This window comes from Gasterosteus aculeatus, unplaced genomic scaffold, assembly GCF_964276395.1.
Source record: "Gasterosteus aculeatus unplaced genomic scaffold, fGasAcu3.hap1.1 HAP1_SCAFFOLD_23, whole genome shotgun sequence".
Lineage (NCBI taxonomy): Eukaryota > Metazoa > Chordata > Actinopteri > Perciformes > Gasterosteidae > Gasterosteus > Gasterosteus aculeatus.
Genome location: NW_027554882.1, coordinates 368,983 through 387,419, shown reverse-complemented (window position 1 = coordinate 387,419; position 18,437 = coordinate 368,983). Strand labels below are relative to the sequence as shown.

Here is an 18,437-nt window from a genome sequence, read left to right as displayed (position 1 = left end):
TGAAATCAAGCACATTTCAGCAGGACTTTACACTTTTGCTTGTAAACAAATCAATGAGTTTTTGATGGCTGGTGCTGGGGAATGGGTTTGGCATTGGACAACCGCAGCTCAACCAGTCCCAACCACAAGAGGGATCACTGTTGCGACTGGGATATAAGGCTGCCTGCCACCTGATTCCGCAACTGACTTTGGTTTCTCTTCAATACGCATAAGTCTTTCGCCTTTTACTAAAGACTTCCGTGGAGAGGAACAACAATGAGTTGACCATATTTTTGGCAGGCTCTGCCAATTGGCTGAGCCTCATGTACTTGTGTGAAAAGAAAAGTAGTTGGACAGAGGCTCCTGACAATGGAGCACAAACAAAGTTGTGTTTACTTATCACTGGAGTCACTAGTGCAGCAAGTCTCAAATCACTGTCTGAATCCAAAGTGAAATCAACCAGATTTCAGCAGGATTTTACAGGGATTAATGGTCACTTTACTGGAGTCTCCGGTGGAGCACGTCTCAAATCAGCAAATCACTGTCTGAATTCATTGTGAAATCAACAAGATTTTCAGCAGGAATCATCACTGGAGTCACTAGTGGAGCCTTGCAGCAAGTCTCAAATCTCTGTCTGAATCCATTGTGAAATCAACAAGATTTTCAGCAGGACTTTACAGTGATTAATCATCACTGGAGTCTCTAGTGTCTGAAACAACAGTGAAATCAACCAGATTTCAGCAGGAGTTTACACTTTTGCTTGTAAACAAATCAATGATTTTAGCTTTTTTGAGGACGGGGGCAGCGTGGGGAGTGGGTTGTTAAGTAGCAAGCGACTGCTACGCCCAGTTGAAAGAACCGCACCGCGACAATTGAGATATGTGCTGGTACGTTGGGTCTGCAAACAAACAGTTTGGTGTTATCGCTTCTCGGCCTTTTGGCTAAGATCAAGTGTAGTATCTGTTCTTATCAGTTTAATATCTGATATGTCCTCTATACGAGGACTACATATTAAGCCGATTTTTAGCTCTGGGAGATGAAAAAGGGGCTTGCTCCGTTCACTCCAAGCATCGGCCCGGTATTGCAGCACCTCCGGGAACGGTGCACCCTTTAAATTGTGGAAAATAAAAGAAAGGGTAACCTGAATCAGTGGTGTGGTGTTGGAAATGATTTCTGCTTTGAGTAAAACAAGTCTCACCTCCACATAGTTTTTAAGACTGAGGCTTTTGGCAAGTGACTTATGCTTACTCATCAATAGTGCCTTTGTTTTGCAAGTCTCAAATCACTGATTTTAACTTCACCGATCTGTGAGGACGGTGCCATCTGCGAACCGTCACCACAAATGCTGTGACTGGGAATACCGTCCCTGCCTCTGTCACCACCAACTCATACTTACCTGGCAGGGGAGATACCATGATCAAGAAGGTGGTTCACCCAGGGCGAGGCTCAGTCATTGCACTGCGACTGTGCTGACCACTGCGAATTCCCCAAATGTGGGAATCTCGACTGCATAATTTGTGGTAGTGGGGGACTGCGTTCGCGCTCTCCCCTGATATTGAAGTCAAAGAAAAACCAGGTGTCCCGTTTAATCATCACTGTCTGAATCCCTAGTGAAATCAACCACATTTCAGCAGGATTTTACACGGATTAATCACCACTGCACTGGAGTCTCCGGTGGAGGGAGTCTACAATCAGCAAATCACTGTCTGAATCCAAAGTGAAATCAAGCACATTTCAGCAGGACTTTACACTTTTGCTTGTAAACAAATCAATGAGTTTTTGATGGCTGGTGCTGGGGAATGGGTTTGGCATTGGACAACCGCAGCTCAACCAGTCCCAACCACAAGAGGGATCACTGTTGCGACTGGGATATAAGGCTGCCTGCCACCTGATTCCGCAACTGACTTTGGTTTCTCTTCAATACGCATAAGTCTTTCGCCTTTTACTAAAGACTTCCGTGGAGAGGAACAACAATGAGTTGACCATATTTTTGGCAGGCTCTGCCAATTGGCTGAGCCTCATGTACTTGTGTGAAAAGAAAAGTAGTTGGACAGAGGCTCCTGACAATGGAGCACAAACAAAGTTGTGTTTACTTATCACTGGAGTCACTAGTGCAGCAAGTCTCAAATCACTGTCTGAATCCAAAGTGAAATCAGCAGGATTTTACAGGGATTAATGGTCACTTTACTGGAGTCTCCGGTGGAGCACGTCTCAAATCAGCAAATCACTGTCTGAATTCATTGTGAAATCAACAAGATTTTCAGCAGGAATCATCACTGGAGTCACTAGTGGAGCCTTGCAGCAAGTCTCAAATCTCTGTCTGAATCCATTGTGAAATCAACAAGATTTTCAGCAGGACTTTACAGTGATTAATCATCACTGGAGTCTCTAGTGTCTGAAACAACAGTGAAATCAACCAGATTTCAGCAGGAGTTTACACTTTTGCTTGTAAACAAATCAATGATTTTAGCTTTTTTGAGGACGGGGGCAGCGTGGGGAGTGGGTTGTTAAGTAGCAAGCGACTGCTACGCCCAGTTGAAAGAACCGCACCGCGACAATTGAGATATGTGCTGGTACGTTGGGTCTGCAAACAAACAGTTTGGTGTTATCGCTTCTCGGCCTTTTGGCTAAGATCAAGTGTAGTATCTGTTCTTATCAGTTTAATATCTGATATGTCCTCTATACGAGGACTACATATTAAGCCGATTTTTAGCTCTGGGAGATGAAAAAGGGGCTTGCTCCGTTCACTCCAAGCATCGGCCCGGTATTGCAGCACCTCCGGGAACGGTGCACCCTTTAAATTGTGGAAAATAAAAGAAAGGGTAACCTGAATCAGTGGTGTGGTGTTGGAAATGATTTCTGCTTTGAGTAAAACAAGTCTCACCTCCACATAGTTTTTAAGACTGAGGCTTTTGGCAAGTGACTTATGCTTACTCATCAATAGTGACTTTGTTTTGCAAGTCTCAAATCACTGATTTTAACTTCACCGATCTGTGAGGACGGTGCCATCTGCGAACCGTCACCACAAATGCTGTGACTGGGAATACCGTCCCTGCCTCTGTCACCACCAACTCATACTTACCTGGCAGGGGAGATACCATGATCAAGAAGGTGGTTCACCCAGGGCGAGGCTCAGTCATTGCACTGCGACTGTGCTGACCACTGCGAATTCCCCAAATGTGGGAATCTCGACTGCATAATTTGTGGTAGTGGGGGACTGCGTTCGCGCTCTCCCCTGATATTGAAGTCAAAGAAAAACCAGGTGTCCCGTTTAATCATCACTGTCTGAATCCCTAGTGAAATCAACCACATTTCAGCAGGATTTTACACGGATTAATCACCACTGCACTGGAGTCTCCGGTGGAGGGAGTCTACAATCAGCAAATCACTGTCTGAATCCAAAGTGAAATCAAGCACATTTCAGCAGGACTTTACACTTTTGCTTGTAAACAAATCAATGAGTTTTTGATGGCTGGTGCTGGGGAATGGGTTTGGCATTGGACAACCGCAGCTCAACCAGTCCCAACCACAAGAGGGATCACTGTTGCGACTGGGATATAAGGCTGCCTGCCACCTGATTCCGCAACTGACTTTGGTTTCTCTTCAATACGCATAAGTCTTTCGCCTTTTACTAAAGACTTCCGTGGAGAGGAACAACAATGAGTTGACCATATTTTTGGCAGGCTCTGCCAATTGGCTGAGCCTCATGTACTTGTGTGAAAAGAAAAGTAGTTGGACAGAGGCTCCGGACAATGGAGCACAAACAAAGTTGTGTTTACTTATCACTGGAGTCACTAGTGCAGCAAGTCTCAAATCACTGTCTGAATCCAAAGTGAAATCAGCAGGATTTTACAGGGATTAATGGTCACTTTACTGGAGTCTCCGGTGGAGCACGTCTCAAATCAGCAAATCACTGTCTGAATTCATTGTGAAATCAACAAGATTTTCAGCAGGAATCATCACTGGAGTCACTAGTGGAGCCTTGCAGCAAGTCTCAAATCTCTGTCTGAATCCATTGTGAAATCAACAAGATTTTCAGCAGGACTTTACAGTGATTAATCATCACTGGAGTCTCTAGTGTCTGAAACAACAGTGAAATCAACCAGATTTCAGCAGGAGTTTACACTTTTGCTTGTAAACAAATCAATGATTTTAGCTTTTTTGAGGACGGGGGCAGCGTGGGGAGTGGGTTGTTAAGTAGCAAGCGACTGCTACGCCCAGTTGAAAGAACCGCACCGCGACAATTGAGATATGTGCTGGTACGTTGGGTCTGCAAACAAACAGTTTGGTGTTATCGCTTCTCGGCCTTTTGGCTAAGATCAAGTGTAGTATCTGTTCTTATCAGTTTAATATCTGATATGTCCTCTATACGAGGACTACATATTAAGCCGATTTTTAGCTCTGGGAGATGAAAAAGGGGCTTGCTCCGTTCACTCCAAGCATCGACCCGGTATTGCAGCACCTCCGGGAACGGTGCACCCTTTAAATTGTGGAAAATAAAAGAAATGGTAACCTGAATCAGTGGTGTGGTGTTGGAAATGATTTCTGCTTTGAGTAAAACAAGTCTCACCTCCACATAGTTTTTAAGACTGAGGCTTTTGGCAAGTGACTTATGCTTACTCATCAATAGTGCCTTTGTTTTGCAAGTCTCAAATCACTGATTTTAACTTCACCGATCTGTGAGGACGGTGCCATCTGCGAACCGTCACCACAAATGCTGTGACTGGGAATACCGTCCCTGCCTCTGTCACCACCAACTCATACTTACCTGGCAGGGGAGATACCATGATCAAGAAGGTGGTTCACCCAGGGCGAGGCTCAGTCATTGCACTGCGACTGTGCTGACCACTGCGAATTCCCCAAATGTGGGAATCTCGACTGCATAATTTGTGGTAGTGGGGGACTGCGTTCGCGCTCTCCCCTGATATTGAAGTCAAAGAAAAACCAGGTGTCCCGTTTAATCATCACTGTCTGAATCCCTAGTGAAATCAACCACATTTCAGCAGGATTTTACACGGATTAATCACCACTGCACTGGAGTCTCCGGTGGAGGGAGTCTACAATCAGCAAATCACTGTCTGAATCCAAAGTGAAATCAACCAGATTTCAGCATTAATCATCACTGCGCTGGAGTCTCCAGTGGAGCACGTCTCAAATCAGCAAATCACTGTCTGAATCCAAAGTGAAATCAAGCACATTTCAGCAGGACTTTACACTTTTGCTTGTAAACAAATCAATGAGTTTTTGATGGCTGGTGCTGGGGAATGGGTTTGGCATTGGACAACCGCAGCTCAACCAGTCCCAACCACAAGAGGGATCACTGTTGCGACTGGGATATAAGGCTGCCTGCCACCTGATTCCGCAACTGACTTTGGTTTCTCTTCAATACGCATAAGTCTTTCGCCTTTTACTAAAGACTTCCGTGGAGAGGAACAACAATGAGTTGACCATATTTTTGGCAGGCTCTGCCAATTGGCTGAGCCTCATGTACTTGTGTGAAAAGAAAAGTAGTTGGACAGAGGCTCCTGACAATGGAGCACAAACAAAGTTGTGTTTACTTATCACTGGAGTCACTAGTGCAGCAAGTCTCAAATCACTGTCTGAATCCAAAGTGAAATCAACCAGATTTCAGCAGGATTTTACAGGGATTAATGGTCACTTTACTGGAGTCTCCGGTGGAGCACGTCTCAAATCAGCAAATCACTGTCTGAATTCATTGTGAAATCAACAAGATTTTCAGCAGGAATCATCACTGGAGTCACTAGTGGAGCCTTGCAGCAAGTCTCAAATCTCTGTCTGAATCCATTGTGAAATCAACAAGATTTTCAGCAGGACTTTACAGTGATTAATCATCACTGGAGTCTCTAGTGTCTGAAACAACAGTGAAATCAACCAGATTTCAGCAGGAGTTTACACTTTTGCTTGTAAACAAATCAATGATTTTAGCTTTTTTGAGGACGGGGGCAGCGTGGGGAGTGGGTTGTTAAGTAGCAAGCGACTGCTACGCCCAGTTGAAAGAACCGCACCGCGACAATTGAGATATGTGCTGGTACGTTGGGTCTGCAAACAAACAGTTTGGTGTTATCGCTTCTCGCCCTTTTGGCTAAGATCAAGTGTAGTATCTGTTCTTATCAGTTTAATATCTGATATGTCCTCTATACGAGGACTACATATTAAGCCGATTTTTAGCTCTGGGAGATGAAAAAGGGGCTTGCTCCGTTCACTCCAAGCATCGGCCCGGTATTGCAGCACCTCCGGGAACGGTGCACCCTTTAAATTGTGGAAAATAAAAGAAAGGGTAACCTGAATCAGTGGTGTGGTGTTGGAAATGATTTCTGCTTTGAGTAAAACAAGTCTCACCTCCACATAGTTTTTAAGACTGAGGCTTTTGGCAAGTGACTTATGCTTACTCATCAATAGTGCCTTTGTTTTGCAAGTCTCAAATCACTGATTTTAACTTCACCGATCTGTGAGGACGGTGCCATCTGCGAACCGTCACCACAAATGCTGTGACTGGGAATACCGTCCCTGCCTCTGTCACCACCAACTCATACTTACCTGGCAGGGGAGATACCATGATCAAGAAGGTGGTTCACCCAGGGCGAGGCTCAGTCATTGCACTGCGACTGTGCTGACCACTGCGAATTCCCCAAATGTGGGAATCTCGACTGCATAATTTGTGGTAGTGGGGGACTGCGTTCGCGCTCTCCCCTGATATTGAAGTCAAAGAAAAACCAGGTGTCCCGTTTAATCATCACTGTCTGAATCCCTAGTGAAATCAACCACATTTCAGCAGGATTTTACACGGATTAATCACCACTGCACTGGAGTCTCCAGTGGAGGGAGTCTACAATCACTGTCTGAATCCAAAGTGAGATCAAGCACATTTCAGCATTAATCATCACTGCGCTGGAGTCTCCAGTGGAGCACGTCTCAAATCAGCAAATCACTGTCTGAATCCAAAGTGAAATCAAGCACATTTCAGCAGGACTTTACACTTTTGCTTGTAAACAAATCAATGAGTTTTTGATGGCTGGTGCTGGGGAATGGGTTTGGCATTGGACAACCGCAGCTCAACCAGTCCCAACCACAAGAGGGATCACTGTTGCGACTGGGATATAAGGCTGCCTGCCACCTGATTCCGCAACTGACTTTGGTTTCTCTTCAATACGCATAAGTCTTTCGCCTTTTACTAAAGACTTCCGTGGAGAGGAACAACAATGAGTTGACCATATTTTTGGCAGGCTCTGCCAATTGGCTGAGCCTCATGTACTTGTGTGAAAAGAAAAGTAGTTGGACAGAGGCTCCTGACAATGGAGCACAAACAAAGTTGTGTTTACTTATCACTGGAGTCACTAGTGCAGCAAGTCTCAAATCACTGTCTGAATCCAAAGTGAAATCAACCAGATTTCAGCAGGATTTTACAGGGATTAATGGTCACTTTACTGGAGTCTCCGGTGGAGCACGTCTCAAATCAGCAAATCACTGTCTGAATTCATTGTGAAATCAACAAGATTTTCAGCAGGAATCATCACTGGAGTCACTAGTGGAGCCTTGCAGCAAGTCTCAAATCTCTGTCTGAATCCATTGTGAAATCAACAAGATTTTCAGCAGGACTTTGCAGAGATGAATCATCACTGGAGTCACTAGTGGAGCCTTGCAGCAAGTCTCAAATCTCTGTCTGAATCCATTGTGAAATCAACAAGATTTTCAGCAGGACTTTACAGTGATTAATCATCACTGGAGTCTCTAGTGTCTGAAACAACAGTGAAATCAACCAGATTTCAGCAGGAGTTTACACTTTTGCTTGTAAACAAATCAATGATTTTAGCTTTTTTGAGGACGGGGGCAGCGTGGGGAGTGGGTTGTTAAGTAGCAAGCGACTGCTACGCCCAGTTGAAAGAACCGCACCGCGACAATTGAGATATGTGCTGGTACGTTGGGTCTGCAAACAAACAGTTTGGTGTTATCGCTTCTCGGCCTTTTGGCTAAGATCAAGTGTAGTATCTGTTCTTATCAGTTTAATATCTGATATGTCCTCTATACGAGGACTACATATTAAGCCGATTTTTAGCTCTGGGAGATGAAAAAGGGGCTTGCTCCGTTCACTCCAAGCATCGACCCGGTATTGCAGCACCTCCGGGAACGGTGCACCCTTTAAATTGTGGAAAATAAAAGAAATGGTAACCTGAATCAGTGGTGTGGTGTTGGAAATGATTTCTGCTTTGAGTAAAACAAGTCTCACCTCCACATAGTTTTTAAGACTGAGGCTTTTGGCAAGTGACTTATGCTTACTCATCAATAGTGCCTTTGTTTTGCAAGTCTCAAATCACTGATTTTAACTTCACCGATCTGTGAGGACGGTGCCATCTGCGAACCGTCACCACAAATGCTGTGACTGGGAATACCGTCCCTGCCTCTGTCACCACCAACTCATACTTACCTGGCAGGGGAGATACCATGATCAAGAAGGTGGTTCACCCAGGGCGAGGCTCAGTCATTGCACTGCGACTGTGCTGACCACTGCGAATTCCCCAAATGTGGGAATCTCGACTGCATAATTTGTGGTAGTGGGGGACTGCGTTCGCGCTCTCCCCTGATATTGAAGTCAAAGAAAAACCAGGTGTCCCGTTTAATCATCACTGTCTGAATCCCTAGTGAAATCAACCACATTTCAGCAGGATTTTACACGGATTAATCACCACTGCACTGGAGTCTCCGGTGGAGGGAGTCTACAATCAGCAAATCACTGTCTGAATCCAAAGTGAAATCAACCAGATTTCAGCATTAATCATCACTGCGCTGGAGTCTCCAGTGGAGCACGTCTCAAATCAGCAAATCACTGTCTGAATCCAAAGTGAAATCAAGCACATTTCAGCAGGACTTTACACTTTTGCTTGTAAACAAATCAATGAGTTTTTGATGGCTGGTGCTGGGGAATGGGTTTGGCATTGGACAACCGCAGCTCAACCAGTCCCAACCACAAGAGGGATCACTGTTGCGACTGGGATATAAGGCTGCCTGCCACCTGATTCCGCAACTGACTTTGGTTTCTCTTCAATACGCATAAGTCTTTCGCCTTTTACTAAAGACTTCCGTGGAGAGGAACAACAATGAGTTGACCATATTTTTGGCAGGCTCTGCCAATTGGCTGAGCCTCATGTACTTGTGTGAAAAGAAAAGTAGTTGGACAGAGGCTCCTGACAATGGAGCACAAACAAAGTTGTGTTTACTTATCACTGGAGTCACTAGTGCAGCAAGTCTCAAATCACTGTCTGAATCCAAAGTGAAATCAACCAGATTTCAGCAGGATTTTACAGGGATTAATGGTCACTTTACTGGAGTCTCCGGTGGAGCACGTCTCAAATCAGCAAATCACTGTCTGAATTCATTGTGAAATCAACAAGATTTTCAGCAGGAATCATCACTGGAGTCACTAGTGGAGCCTTGCAGCAAGTCTCAAATCTCTGTCTGAATCCATTGTGAAATCAACAAGATTTTCAGCAGGACTTTACAGTGATTAATCATCACTGGAGTCTCTAGTGTCTGAAACAACAGTGAAATCAACCAGATTTCAGCAGGAGTTTACACTTTTGCTTGTAAACAAATCAATGATTTTAGCTTTTTTGAGGACGGGGGCAGCGTGGGGAGTGGGTTGTTAAGTAGCAAGCGACTGCTACGCCCAGTTGAAAGAACCGCACCGCGACAATTGAGATATGTGCTGGTACGTTGGGTCTGCAAACAAACAGTTTGGTGTTATCGCTTCTCGGCCTTTTGGCTAAGATCAAGTGTAGTATCTGTTCTTATCAGTTTAATATCTGATATGTCCTCTATACGAGGACTACATATTAAGCCGATTTTTAGCTCTGGGAGATGAAAAAGGGGCTTGCTCCGTTCACTCCAAGCATCGGCCCGGTATTGCAGCACCTCCGGGAACGGTGCACCCTTTAAATTGTGGAAAATAAAAGAAAGGGTAACCTGAATCAGTGGTGTGGTGTTGGAAATGATTTCTGCTTTGAGTAAAACAAGTCTCACCTCCACATAGTTTTTAAGACTGAGGCTTTTGGCAAGTGACTTATGCTTACTCATCAATAGTGCCTTTGTTTTGCAAGTCTCAAATCACTGATTTTAACTTCACCGATCTGTGAGGACGGTGCCATCTGCGAACCGTCACCACAAATGCTGTGACTGGGAATACCGTCCCTGCCTCTGTCACCACCAACTCATACTTACCTGGCAGGGGAGATACCATGATCAAGAAGGTGGTTCACCCAGGGCGAGGCTCAGTCATTGCACTGCGACTGTGCTGACCACTGCGAATTCCCCAAATGTGGGAATCTCGACTGCATAATTTGTGGTAGTGGGGGACTGCGTTCGCGCTCTCCCCTGATATTGAAGTCAAAGAAAAACCAGGTGTCCCGTTTAATCATCACTGTCTGAATCCCTAGTGAAATCAACCACATTTCAGCAGGATTTTACACGGATTAATCACCACTGCACTGGAGTCTCCGGTGGAGGGAGTCTACAATCAGCAAATCACTGTCTGAATCCAAAGTGAAATCAACCAGATTTCAGCATTAATCATCACTGCGCTGGAGTCTCCAGTGGAGCACGTCTCAAATCAGCAAATCACTGTCTGAATCCAAAGTGAAATCAAGCACATTTCAGCAGGACTTTACACTTTTGCTTGTAAACAAATCAATGAGTTTTTGATGGCTGGTGCTGGGGAATGGGTTTGGCATTGGACAACCGCAGCTCAACCAGTCCCAACCACAAGAGGGATCACTGTTGCGACTGGGATATAAGGCTGCCTGCCACCTGATTCCGCAACTGACTTTGGTTTCTCTTCAATACGCATAAGTCTTTCGCCTTTTACTAAAGACTTCCGTGGAGAGGAACAACAATGAGTTGACCATATTTTTGGCAGGCTCTGCCAATTGGCTGAGCCTCATGTACTTGTGTGAAAAGAAAAGTAGTTGGACAGAGGCTCCTGACAATGGAGCACAAACAAAGTTGTGTTTACTTATCACTGGAGTCACTAGTGCAGCAAGTCTCAAATCACTGTCTGAATCCAAAGTGAAATCAACCAGATTTCAGCAGGATTTTACAGGGATTAATGGTCACTTTACTGGAGTCTCCGGTGGAGCACGTCTCAAATCAGCAAATCACTGTCTGAATTCATTGTGAAATCAACAAGATTTTCAGCAGGAATCATCACTGGAGTCACTAGTGGAGCCTTGCAGCAAGTCTCAAATCTCTGTCTGAATCCATTGTGAAATCAACAAGATTTTCAGCAGGACTTTACAGTGATTAATCATCACTGGAGTCTCTAGTGTCTGAAACAACAGTGAAATCAACCAGATTTCAGCAGGAGTTTACACTTTTGCTTGTAAACAAATCAATGATTTTAGCTTTTTTGAGGACGGGGGCAGCGTGGGGAGTGGGTTGTTAAGTAGCAAGCGACTGCTACGCCCAGTTGAAAGAACCGCACCGCGACAATTGAGATATGTGCTGGTACGTTGGGTCTGCAAACAAACAGTTTGGTGTTATCGCTTCTCGGCCTTTTGGCTAAGATCAAGTGTAGTATCTGTTCTTATCAGTTTAATATCTGATATGTCCTCTATACGAGGACTACATATTAAGCCGATTTTTAGCTCTGGGAGATGAAAAAGGGGCTTGCTCCGTTCACTCCAAGCATCGGCCCGGTATTGCAGCACCTCCGGGAACGGTGCACCCTTTAAATTGTGGAAAATAAAAGAAAGGGTAACCTGAATCAGTGGTGTGGTGTTGGAAATGATTTCTGCTTTGAGTAAAACAAGTCTCACCTCCACATAGTTTTTAAGACTGAGGCTTTTGGCAAGTGACTTATGCTTACTCATCAATAGTGCCTTTGTTTTGCAAGTCTCAAATCACTGATTTTAACTTCACCGATCTGTGAGGACGGTGCCATCTGCGAACCGTCACCACAAATGCTGTGACTGGGAATACCGTCCCTGCCTCTGTCACCACCAACTCATACTTACCTGGCAGGGGAGATACCATGATCAAGAAGGTGGTTCACCCAGGGCGAGGCTCAGTCATTGCACTGCGACTGTGCTGACCACTGCGAATTCCCCAAATGTGGGAATCTCGACTGCATAATTTGTGGTAGTGGGGGACTGCGTTCGCGCTCTCCCCTGATATTGAAGTCAAAGAAAAACCAGGTGTCCCGTTTAATCATCACTGTCTGAATCCCTAGTGAAATCAACCACATTTCAGCAGGATTTTACACGGATTAATCACCACTGCACTGGAGTCTCCGGTGGAGGGAGTCTACAATCAGCAAATCACTGTCTGAATCCAAAGTGAAATCAACCAGATTTCAGCATTAATCATCACTGCGCTGGAGTCTCCAGTGGAGCACGTCTCAAATCAGCAAATCACTGTCTGAATCCAAAGTGAAATCAAGCACATTTCAGCAGGACTTTACACTTTTGCTTGTAAACAAATCAATGAGTTTTTGATGGCTGGTGCTGGGGAATGGGTTTGGCATTGGACAACCGCAGCTCAACCAGTCCCAACCACAAGAGGGATCACTGTTGCGACTGGGATATAAGGCTGCCTGCCACCTGATTCCGCAACTGACTTTGGTTTCTCTTCAATACGCATAAGTCTTTCGCCTTTTACTAAAGACTTCCGTGGAGAGGAACAACAATGAGTTGACCATATTTTTGGCAGGCTCTGCCAATTGGCTGAGCCTCATGTACTTGTGTGAAAAGAAAAGTAGTTGGACAGAGGCTCCTGACAATGGAGCACAAACAAAGTTGTGTTTACTTATCACTGGAGTCACTAGTGCAGCAAGTCTCAAATCACTGTCTGAATCCAAAGTGAAATCAGCAGGATTTTACAGGGATTAATGGTCACTTTACTGGAGTCTCCGGTGGAGCACGTCTCAAATCAGCAAATCACTGTCTGAATTCATTGTGAAATCAACAAGATTTTCAGCAGGAATCATCACTGGAGTCACTAGTGGAGCCTTGCAGCAAGTCTCAAATCTCTGTCTGAATCCATTGTGAAATCAACAAGATTTTCAGCAGGACTTTACAGTGATTAATCATCACTGGAGTCTCTAGTGTCTGAAACAACAGTGAAATCAACCAGATTTCAGCAGGAGTTTACACTTTTGCTTGTAAACAAATCAATGATTTTAGCTTTTTTGAGGACGGGGGCAGCGTGGGGAGTGGGTTGTTAAGTAGCAAGCGACTGCTACGCCCAGTTGAAAGAACCGCACCGCGACAATTGAGATATGTGCTGGTACGTTGGGTCTGCAAACAAACAGTTTGGTGTTATCGCTTCTCGGCCTTTTGGCTAAGATCAAGTGTAGTATCTGTTCTTATCAGTTTAATATCTGATATGTCCTCTATACGAGGACTACATATTAAGCCGATTTTTAGCTCTGGGAGATGAAAAAGGGGCTTGCTCCGTTCACTCCAAGCATCGACCCGGTATTGCAGCACCTCCGGGAACGGTGCACCCTTTAAATTGTGGAAAATAAAAGAAATGGTAACCTGAATCAGTGGTGTGGTGTTGGAAATGATTTCTGCTTTGAGTAAAACAAGTCTCACCTCCACATAGTTTTTAAGACTGAGGCTTTTGGCAAGTGACTTATGCTTACTCATCAATAGTGCCTTTGTTTTGCAAGTCTCAAATCACTGATTTTAACTTCACCGATCTGTGAGGACGGTGCCATCTGCGAACCGTCACCACAAATGCTGTGACTGGGAATACCGTCCCTGCCTCTGTCACCACCAACTCATACTTACCTGGCAGGGGAGATACCATGATCAAGAAGGTGGTTCACCCAGGGCGAGGCTCAGTCATTGCACTGCGACTGTGCTGACCACTGCGAATTCCCCAAATGTGGGAATCTCGACTGCATAATTTGTGGTAGTGGGGGACTGCGTTCGCGCTCTCCCCTGATATTGAAGTCAAAGAAAAACCAGGTGTCCCGTTTAATCATCACTGTCTGAATCCCTAGTGAAATCAACCACATTTCAGCAGGATTTTACACGGATTAATCACCACTGCACTGGAGTCTCCGGTGGAGGGAGTCTACAATCAGCAAATCACTGTCTGAATCCAAAGTGAAATCAACCAGATTTCAGCATTAATCATCACTGCGCTGGAGTCTCCAGTGGAGCACGTCTCAAATCAGCAAATCACTGTCTGAATCCAAAGTGAAATCAAGCACATTTCAGCAGGACTTTACACTTTTGCTTGTAAACAAATCAATGAGTTTTTGATGGCTGGTGCTGGGGAATGGGTTTGGCATTGGACAACCGCAGCTCAACCAGTCCCAACCACAAGAGGGATCACTGTTGCGACTGGGATATAAGGCTGCCTGCCACCTGATTCCGCAACTGACTTTGGTTTCTCTTCAATACGCATAAGTCTTTCGCCTTTTACTAAAGACTTCCGTGGAGAGGAACAACAATGAGTTGACCATATTTTTGGCAGGCTCTGCCAATTGGCTGAGCCTCATGTACTTGTGTGAAAAGAAAAGTAGTTGGACAGAGGCTCCTGACAATGGAGCACAAACAAAGTTGTGTTTACTTATCACTGGAGTCACTAGTGCAGCAAGTCTCAAATCACTGTCTGAATCCAAAGTGAAATCAACAAGATTTCAGCAGGATTTTACAGGGATTAATGGTCACTTTACTGGAGTCTCCGGTGGAGCACGTCTCAAATCAGCAAATCACTGTCTGAATTCATTGTGAAATCAACAAGATTTTCAGCAGGAATCATCACTGGAGTCACTAGTGGAGCCTTGCAGCAAGTCTCAAATCTCTGTCTGAATCCATTGTGAAATCAACAAGATTTTCAGCAGGACTTTACAGTGATTAATCATCACTGGAGTCTCTAGTGTCTGAAACAACAGTGAAATCAACCAGATTTCAGCAGGAGTTTACACTTTTGCTTGTAAACAAATCAATGATTTTAGCTTTTTTGAGGACGGGGGCAGCGTGGGGAGTGGGTTGTTAAGTAGCAAGCGACTGCTACGCCCAGTTGAAAGAACCGCACCGCGACAATTGAGATATGTGCTGGTACGTTGGGTCTGCAAACAAACAGTTTGGTGTTATCGCTTCTCGGCCTTTTGGCTAAGATCAAGTGTAGTATCTGTTCTTATCAGTTTAATATCTGATATGTCCTCTATACGAGGACTACATATTAAGCCGATTTTTAGCTCTGGGAGATGAAAAAGGGGCTTGCTCCGTTCACTCCAAGCATCGGCCCGGTATTGCAGCACCTCCGGGAACGGTGCACCCTTTAAATTGTGGAAAATAAAAGAAAGGGTAACCTGAATCAGTGGTGTGGTGTTGGAAATGATTTCTGCTTTGAGTAAAACAAGTCTCACCTCCACATAGTTTTTAAGACTGAGGCTTTTGGCAAGTGACTTATGCTTACTCATCAATAGTGCCTTTGTTTTGCAAGTCTCAAATCACTGATTTTAACTTCACCGATCTGTGAGGACGGTGCCATCTGCGAACCGTCACCACAAATGCTGTGACTGGGAATACCGTCCCTGCCTCTGTCACCACCAACTCATACTTACCTGGCAGGGGAGATACCATGATCAAGAAGGTGGTTCACCCAGGGCGAGGCTCAGTCATTGCACTGCGACTGTGCTGACCACTGCGAATTCCCCAAATGTGGGAATCTCGACTGCATAATTTGTGGTAGTGGGGGACTGCGTTCGCGCTCTCCCCTGATATTGAAGTCAAAGAAAAACCAGGTGTCCCGTTTAATCATCACTGTCTGAATCCCTAGTGAAATCAACCACATTTCAGCAGGATTTTACACGGATTAATCACCACTGCACTGGAGTCTCCGGTGGAGGGAGTCTACAATCAGCAAATCACTGTCTGAATCCAAAGTGAAATCAACCAGATTTCAGCATTAATCATCACTGCGCTGGAGTCTCCAGTGGAGCACGTCTCAAATCAGCAAATCACTGTCTGAATCCAAAGTGAAATCAAGCACATTTCAGCAGGACTTTACACTTTTGCTTGTAAACAAATCAATGAGTTTTTGATGGCTGGTGCTGGGGAATGGGTTTGGCATTGGACAACCGCAGCTCAACCAGTCCCAACCACAAGAGGGATCACTGTTGCGACTGGGATATAAGGCTGCCTGCCACCTGATTCCGCAACTGACTTTGGTTTCTCTTCAATACGCATAAGTCTTTCGCCTTTTACTAAAGACTTCCGTGGAGAGGAACAACAATGAGTTGACCATATTTTTGGCAGGCTCTGCCAATTGGCTGAGCCTCATGTACTTGTGTGAAAAGAAAAGTAGTTGGACAGAGGCTCCTGACAATGGAGCACAAACAAAGTTGTGTTTACTTATCACTGGAGTCACTAGTGCAGCAAGTCTCAAATCACTGTCTGAATCCAAAGTGAAATCAACCAGATTTCAGCAGGATTTTACAGGGATTAATGGTCACTTTACTGGAGTCTCCGGTGGAGCACGTCTCAAATCAGCAAATCACTGTCTGAATTCATTGTGAAATCAACAAGATTTTCAGCAGGAATCATCACTGGAGTCACTAGTGGAGCCTTGCAGCAAGTCTCAAATCTCTGTCTGAATCCATTGTGAAATCAACAAGATTTTCAGCAGGACTTTACAGTGATTAATCATCACTGGAGTCTCTAGTGTCTGAAACAACAGTGAAATCAACCAGATTTCAGCAGGAGTTTACACTTTTGCTTGTAAACAAATCAATGATTTTAGCTTTTTTGAGGACGGGGGCAGCGTGGGGAGTGGGTTGTTAAGTAGCAAGCGACTGCTACGCCCAGTTGAAAGAACCGCACCGCGACAATTGAGATATGTGCTGGTACGTTGGGTCTGCAAACAAACAGTTTGGTGTTATCGCTTCTCGGCCTTTTGGCTAAGATCAAGTGTAGTATCTGTTCTTATCAGTTTAATATCTGATATGTCCTCTATACGAGGACTACATATTAAGCCGATTTTTAGCTCTGGGAGATGAAAAAGGGGCTTGCTCCGTTCACTCCAAGCATCGACCCGGTATTGCAGCACCTCCGGGAACGGTGCACCCTTTAAATTGTGGAAAATAAAAGAAATTGGTAACCTGAATCAGTGGTGTGGTGTTGGAAATGATTTCTGCTTTGAGTAAAACAAGTCTCACCTCCACATAGTTTTTAAGACTGAGGCTTTTGGCAAGTGACTTATGCTTACTCATCAATAGTGCCTTTGTTTTGCAAGTCTCAAATCACTGATTTTAACTTCACCGATCTGTGAGGACGGTGCCATCTGCGAACCGTCACCACAAATGCTGTGACTGGGAATACCGTCCCTGCCTCTGTCACCACCAACTCATACTTACCTGGCAGGGGAGATACCATGATCAAGAAGGTGGTTCACCCAGGGCGAGGCTCAGTCATTGCACTGCGACTGTGCTGACCACTGCGAATTCCCCAAATGTGGGAATCTCGACTGCATAATTTGTGGTAGTGGGGGACTGCGTTCGCGCTCTCCCCTGATATTGAAGTCAAAGAAAAACCAGGTGTCCCGTTTAATCATCACTGTCTGAATCCCTAGTGAAATCAACCACATTTCAGCAGGATTTTACACGGATTAATCACCACTGCACTGGAGTCTCCGGTGGAGGGAGTCTACAATCAGCAAATCACTGTCTGAATCCAAAGTGAAATCAAGCACATTTCAGCAGGACTTTACACTTTTGCTTGTAAACAAATCAATGAGTTTTTGATGGCTGCTGCTGGGGAATGGGTTTGGCATTGGACAACCGCAGCTCAACCAGTCCCAACCACAAGAGGGATCACTGTTGCGACTGGGATATAAGGCTGCCTGCCACCTGATTCCGCAACTGACTTTGGTTTCTCTTCAATACGCATAAGTCTTTCGCCTTTTACTAAAGACTTCCGTGGAGAGGAACAACAATGAGTTGACCATATTTTTGGCAGGCTCTGCCAATTGGCTGAGCCTCATGTACTTGTGTGAAAAGAAAAGTAGTTGGACAGAGGCTCCTGACAATGGAGCACAAACAAAGTTGTGTTTACTTATCACTGGAGTCACTAGTGCAGCAAGTCTCAAATCACTGTCTGAATCCAAAGTGAAATCAGCAGGATTTTACAGGGATTAATGGTCACTTTACTGGAGTCTCCGGTGGAGCACGTCTCAAATCAGCAAATCACTGTCTGAATTCATTGTGAAATCAACAAGATTTTCAGCAGGAATCATCACTGGAGTCACTAGTGGAGCCTTGCAGCAAGTCTCAAATCTCTGTCTGAATCCATTGTGAAATCAACAAGATTTTCAGCAGGACTTTACAGTGATTAATCATCACTGGAGTCTCTAGTGTCTGAAACAACAGTGAAATCAACCAGATTTCAGCAGGAGTTTACACTTTTGCTTGTAAACAAATCAATGATTTTAGC

General features: G+C 44.8%; 31 non-coding genes across 31 annotated transcripts; all 31 read left to right on the top strand.

Annotated features, from left to right (window-relative positions):
• The first annotated feature begins 183 nt into the window (after positions 1-183).
• LOC144392595 (U5 spliceosomal RNA) lies at positions 184-298 on the top strand. The gene has a single exon (XR_013455978.1). It is a non-coding gene; the product is annotated as a U5 spliceosomal RNA (small nuclear RNA).
• Positions 299-900: 602 nt separating this feature from the next.
• On the top strand, positions 901-1,091 carry LOC144392377 (U2 spliceosomal RNA). Its single transcript, XR_013455765.1, has one exon. It is a non-coding gene; the product is annotated as a U2 spliceosomal RNA (small nuclear RNA).
• Positions 1,092-1,367: 276 nt separating this feature from the next.
• LOC144392133 (U1 spliceosomal RNA) lies at positions 1,368-1,531 on the top strand. Its single transcript, XR_013455519.1, has one exon. It is a non-coding gene; the product is annotated as a U1 spliceosomal RNA (small nuclear RNA).
• Positions 1,532-1,880: 349 nt separating this feature from the next.
• LOC144392594 (U5 spliceosomal RNA) lies at positions 1,881-1,995 on the top strand. Its single transcript, XR_013455977.1, has one exon. It is a non-coding gene; the product is annotated as a U5 spliceosomal RNA (small nuclear RNA).
• A 591-nt stretch (positions 1,996-2,586) lies between these two features.
• On the top strand, positions 2,587-2,777 carry LOC144392376 (U2 spliceosomal RNA). Its single transcript, XR_013455764.1, has one exon. It is a non-coding gene; the product is annotated as a U2 spliceosomal RNA (small nuclear RNA).
• A 276-nt stretch (positions 2,778-3,053) lies between these two features.
• Positions 3,054-3,217, top strand: LOC144392132 (U1 spliceosomal RNA). The gene has a single exon (XR_013455518.1). It is a non-coding gene; the product is annotated as a U1 spliceosomal RNA (small nuclear RNA).
• A 349-nt stretch (positions 3,218-3,566) lies between these two features.
• Positions 3,567-3,681, top strand: LOC144392592 (U5 spliceosomal RNA). Its single transcript, XR_013455975.1, has one exon. It is a non-coding gene; the product is annotated as a U5 spliceosomal RNA (small nuclear RNA).
• Positions 3,682-4,272: 591 nt separating this feature from the next.
• Positions 4,273-4,463, top strand: LOC144392349 (U2 spliceosomal RNA). The gene has a single exon (XR_013455736.1). It is a non-coding gene; the product is annotated as a U2 spliceosomal RNA (small nuclear RNA).
• A 276-nt stretch (positions 4,464-4,739) lies between these two features.
• On the top strand, positions 4,740-4,903 carry LOC144392131 (U1 spliceosomal RNA). Its single transcript, XR_013455517.1, has one exon. It is a non-coding gene; the product is annotated as a U1 spliceosomal RNA (small nuclear RNA).
• Positions 4,904-5,345: 442 nt separating this feature from the next.
• LOC144392590 (U5 spliceosomal RNA) lies at positions 5,346-5,460 on the top strand. Its single transcript, XR_013455974.1, has one exon. It is a non-coding gene; the product is annotated as a U5 spliceosomal RNA (small nuclear RNA).
• A 602-nt stretch (positions 5,461-6,062) lies between these two features.
• On the top strand, positions 6,063-6,253 carry LOC144392496 (U2 spliceosomal RNA). Its single transcript, XR_013455883.1, has one exon. It is a non-coding gene; the product is annotated as a U2 spliceosomal RNA (small nuclear RNA).
• Positions 6,254-6,529: 276 nt separating this feature from the next.
• LOC144392130 (U1 spliceosomal RNA) lies at positions 6,530-6,693 on the top strand. The gene has a single exon (XR_013455516.1). It is a non-coding gene; the product is annotated as a U1 spliceosomal RNA (small nuclear RNA).
• Positions 6,694-7,127: 434 nt separating this feature from the next.
• Positions 7,128-7,242, top strand: LOC144392589 (U5 spliceosomal RNA). The gene has a single exon (XR_013455973.1). It is a non-coding gene; the product is annotated as a U5 spliceosomal RNA (small nuclear RNA).
• A 705-nt stretch (positions 7,243-7,947) lies between these two features.
• Positions 7,948-8,138, top strand: LOC144392347 (U2 spliceosomal RNA). The gene has a single exon (XR_013455735.1). It is a non-coding gene; the product is annotated as a U2 spliceosomal RNA (small nuclear RNA).
• A 276-nt stretch (positions 8,139-8,414) lies between these two features.
• On the top strand, positions 8,415-8,578 carry LOC144392128 (U1 spliceosomal RNA). Its single transcript, XR_013455515.1, has one exon. It is a non-coding gene; the product is annotated as a U1 spliceosomal RNA (small nuclear RNA).
• A 442-nt stretch (positions 8,579-9,020) lies between these two features.
• On the top strand, positions 9,021-9,135 carry LOC144392588 (U5 spliceosomal RNA). Its single transcript, XR_013455972.1, has one exon. It is a non-coding gene; the product is annotated as a U5 spliceosomal RNA (small nuclear RNA).
• Positions 9,136-9,737: 602 nt separating this feature from the next.
• On the top strand, positions 9,738-9,928 carry LOC144392375 (U2 spliceosomal RNA). Its single transcript, XR_013455762.1, has one exon. It is a non-coding gene; the product is annotated as a U2 spliceosomal RNA (small nuclear RNA).
• A 276-nt stretch (positions 9,929-10,204) lies between these two features.
• LOC144392126 (U1 spliceosomal RNA) lies at positions 10,205-10,368 on the top strand. The gene has a single exon (XR_013455513.1). It is a non-coding gene; the product is annotated as a U1 spliceosomal RNA (small nuclear RNA).
• A 442-nt stretch (positions 10,369-10,810) lies between these two features.
• LOC144392587 (U5 spliceosomal RNA) lies at positions 10,811-10,925 on the top strand. The gene has a single exon (XR_013455971.1). It is a non-coding gene; the product is annotated as a U5 spliceosomal RNA (small nuclear RNA).
• Positions 10,926-11,527: 602 nt separating this feature from the next.
• Positions 11,528-11,718, top strand: LOC144392374 (U2 spliceosomal RNA). The gene has a single exon (XR_013455761.1). It is a non-coding gene; the product is annotated as a U2 spliceosomal RNA (small nuclear RNA).
• A 276-nt stretch (positions 11,719-11,994) lies between these two features.
• On the top strand, positions 11,995-12,158 carry LOC144392125 (U1 spliceosomal RNA). Its single transcript, XR_013455512.1, has one exon. It is a non-coding gene; the product is annotated as a U1 spliceosomal RNA (small nuclear RNA).
• A 442-nt stretch (positions 12,159-12,600) lies between these two features.
• Positions 12,601-12,715, top strand: LOC144392586 (U5 spliceosomal RNA). Its single transcript, XR_013455970.1, has one exon. It is a non-coding gene; the product is annotated as a U5 spliceosomal RNA (small nuclear RNA).
• A 591-nt stretch (positions 12,716-13,306) lies between these two features.
• On the top strand, positions 13,307-13,497 carry LOC144392345 (U2 spliceosomal RNA). The gene has a single exon (XR_013455733.1). It is a non-coding gene; the product is annotated as a U2 spliceosomal RNA (small nuclear RNA).
• Positions 13,498-13,773: 276 nt separating this feature from the next.
• On the top strand, positions 13,774-13,937 carry LOC144392124 (U1 spliceosomal RNA). Its single transcript, XR_013455511.1, has one exon. It is a non-coding gene; the product is annotated as a U1 spliceosomal RNA (small nuclear RNA).
• A 442-nt stretch (positions 13,938-14,379) lies between these two features.
• LOC144392585 (U5 spliceosomal RNA) lies at positions 14,380-14,494 on the top strand. Its single transcript, XR_013455968.1, has one exon. It is a non-coding gene; the product is annotated as a U5 spliceosomal RNA (small nuclear RNA).
• A 602-nt stretch (positions 14,495-15,096) lies between these two features.
• On the top strand, positions 15,097-15,287 carry LOC144392373 (U2 spliceosomal RNA). The gene has a single exon (XR_013455760.1). It is a non-coding gene; the product is annotated as a U2 spliceosomal RNA (small nuclear RNA).
• A 276-nt stretch (positions 15,288-15,563) lies between these two features.
• On the top strand, positions 15,564-15,727 carry LOC144392123 (U1 spliceosomal RNA). Its single transcript, XR_013455509.1, has one exon. It is a non-coding gene; the product is annotated as a U1 spliceosomal RNA (small nuclear RNA).
• A 442-nt stretch (positions 15,728-16,169) lies between these two features.
• LOC144392584 (U5 spliceosomal RNA) lies at positions 16,170-16,284 on the top strand. Its single transcript, XR_013455967.1, has one exon. It is a non-coding gene; the product is annotated as a U5 spliceosomal RNA (small nuclear RNA).
• Positions 16,285-16,886: 602 nt separating this feature from the next.
• Positions 16,887-17,077, top strand: LOC144392344 (U2 spliceosomal RNA). The gene has a single exon (XR_013455732.1). It is a non-coding gene; the product is annotated as a U2 spliceosomal RNA (small nuclear RNA).
• Positions 17,078-17,354: 277 nt separating this feature from the next.
• On the top strand, positions 17,355-17,518 carry LOC144392122 (U1 spliceosomal RNA). Its single transcript, XR_013455508.1, has one exon. It is a non-coding gene; the product is annotated as a U1 spliceosomal RNA (small nuclear RNA).
• A 349-nt stretch (positions 17,519-17,867) lies between these two features.
• Positions 17,868-17,982, top strand: LOC144392583 (U5 spliceosomal RNA). The gene has a single exon (XR_013455966.1). It is a non-coding gene; the product is annotated as a U5 spliceosomal RNA (small nuclear RNA).
• The last annotated feature ends 455 nt before the right edge of the window (positions 17,983-18,437 follow it).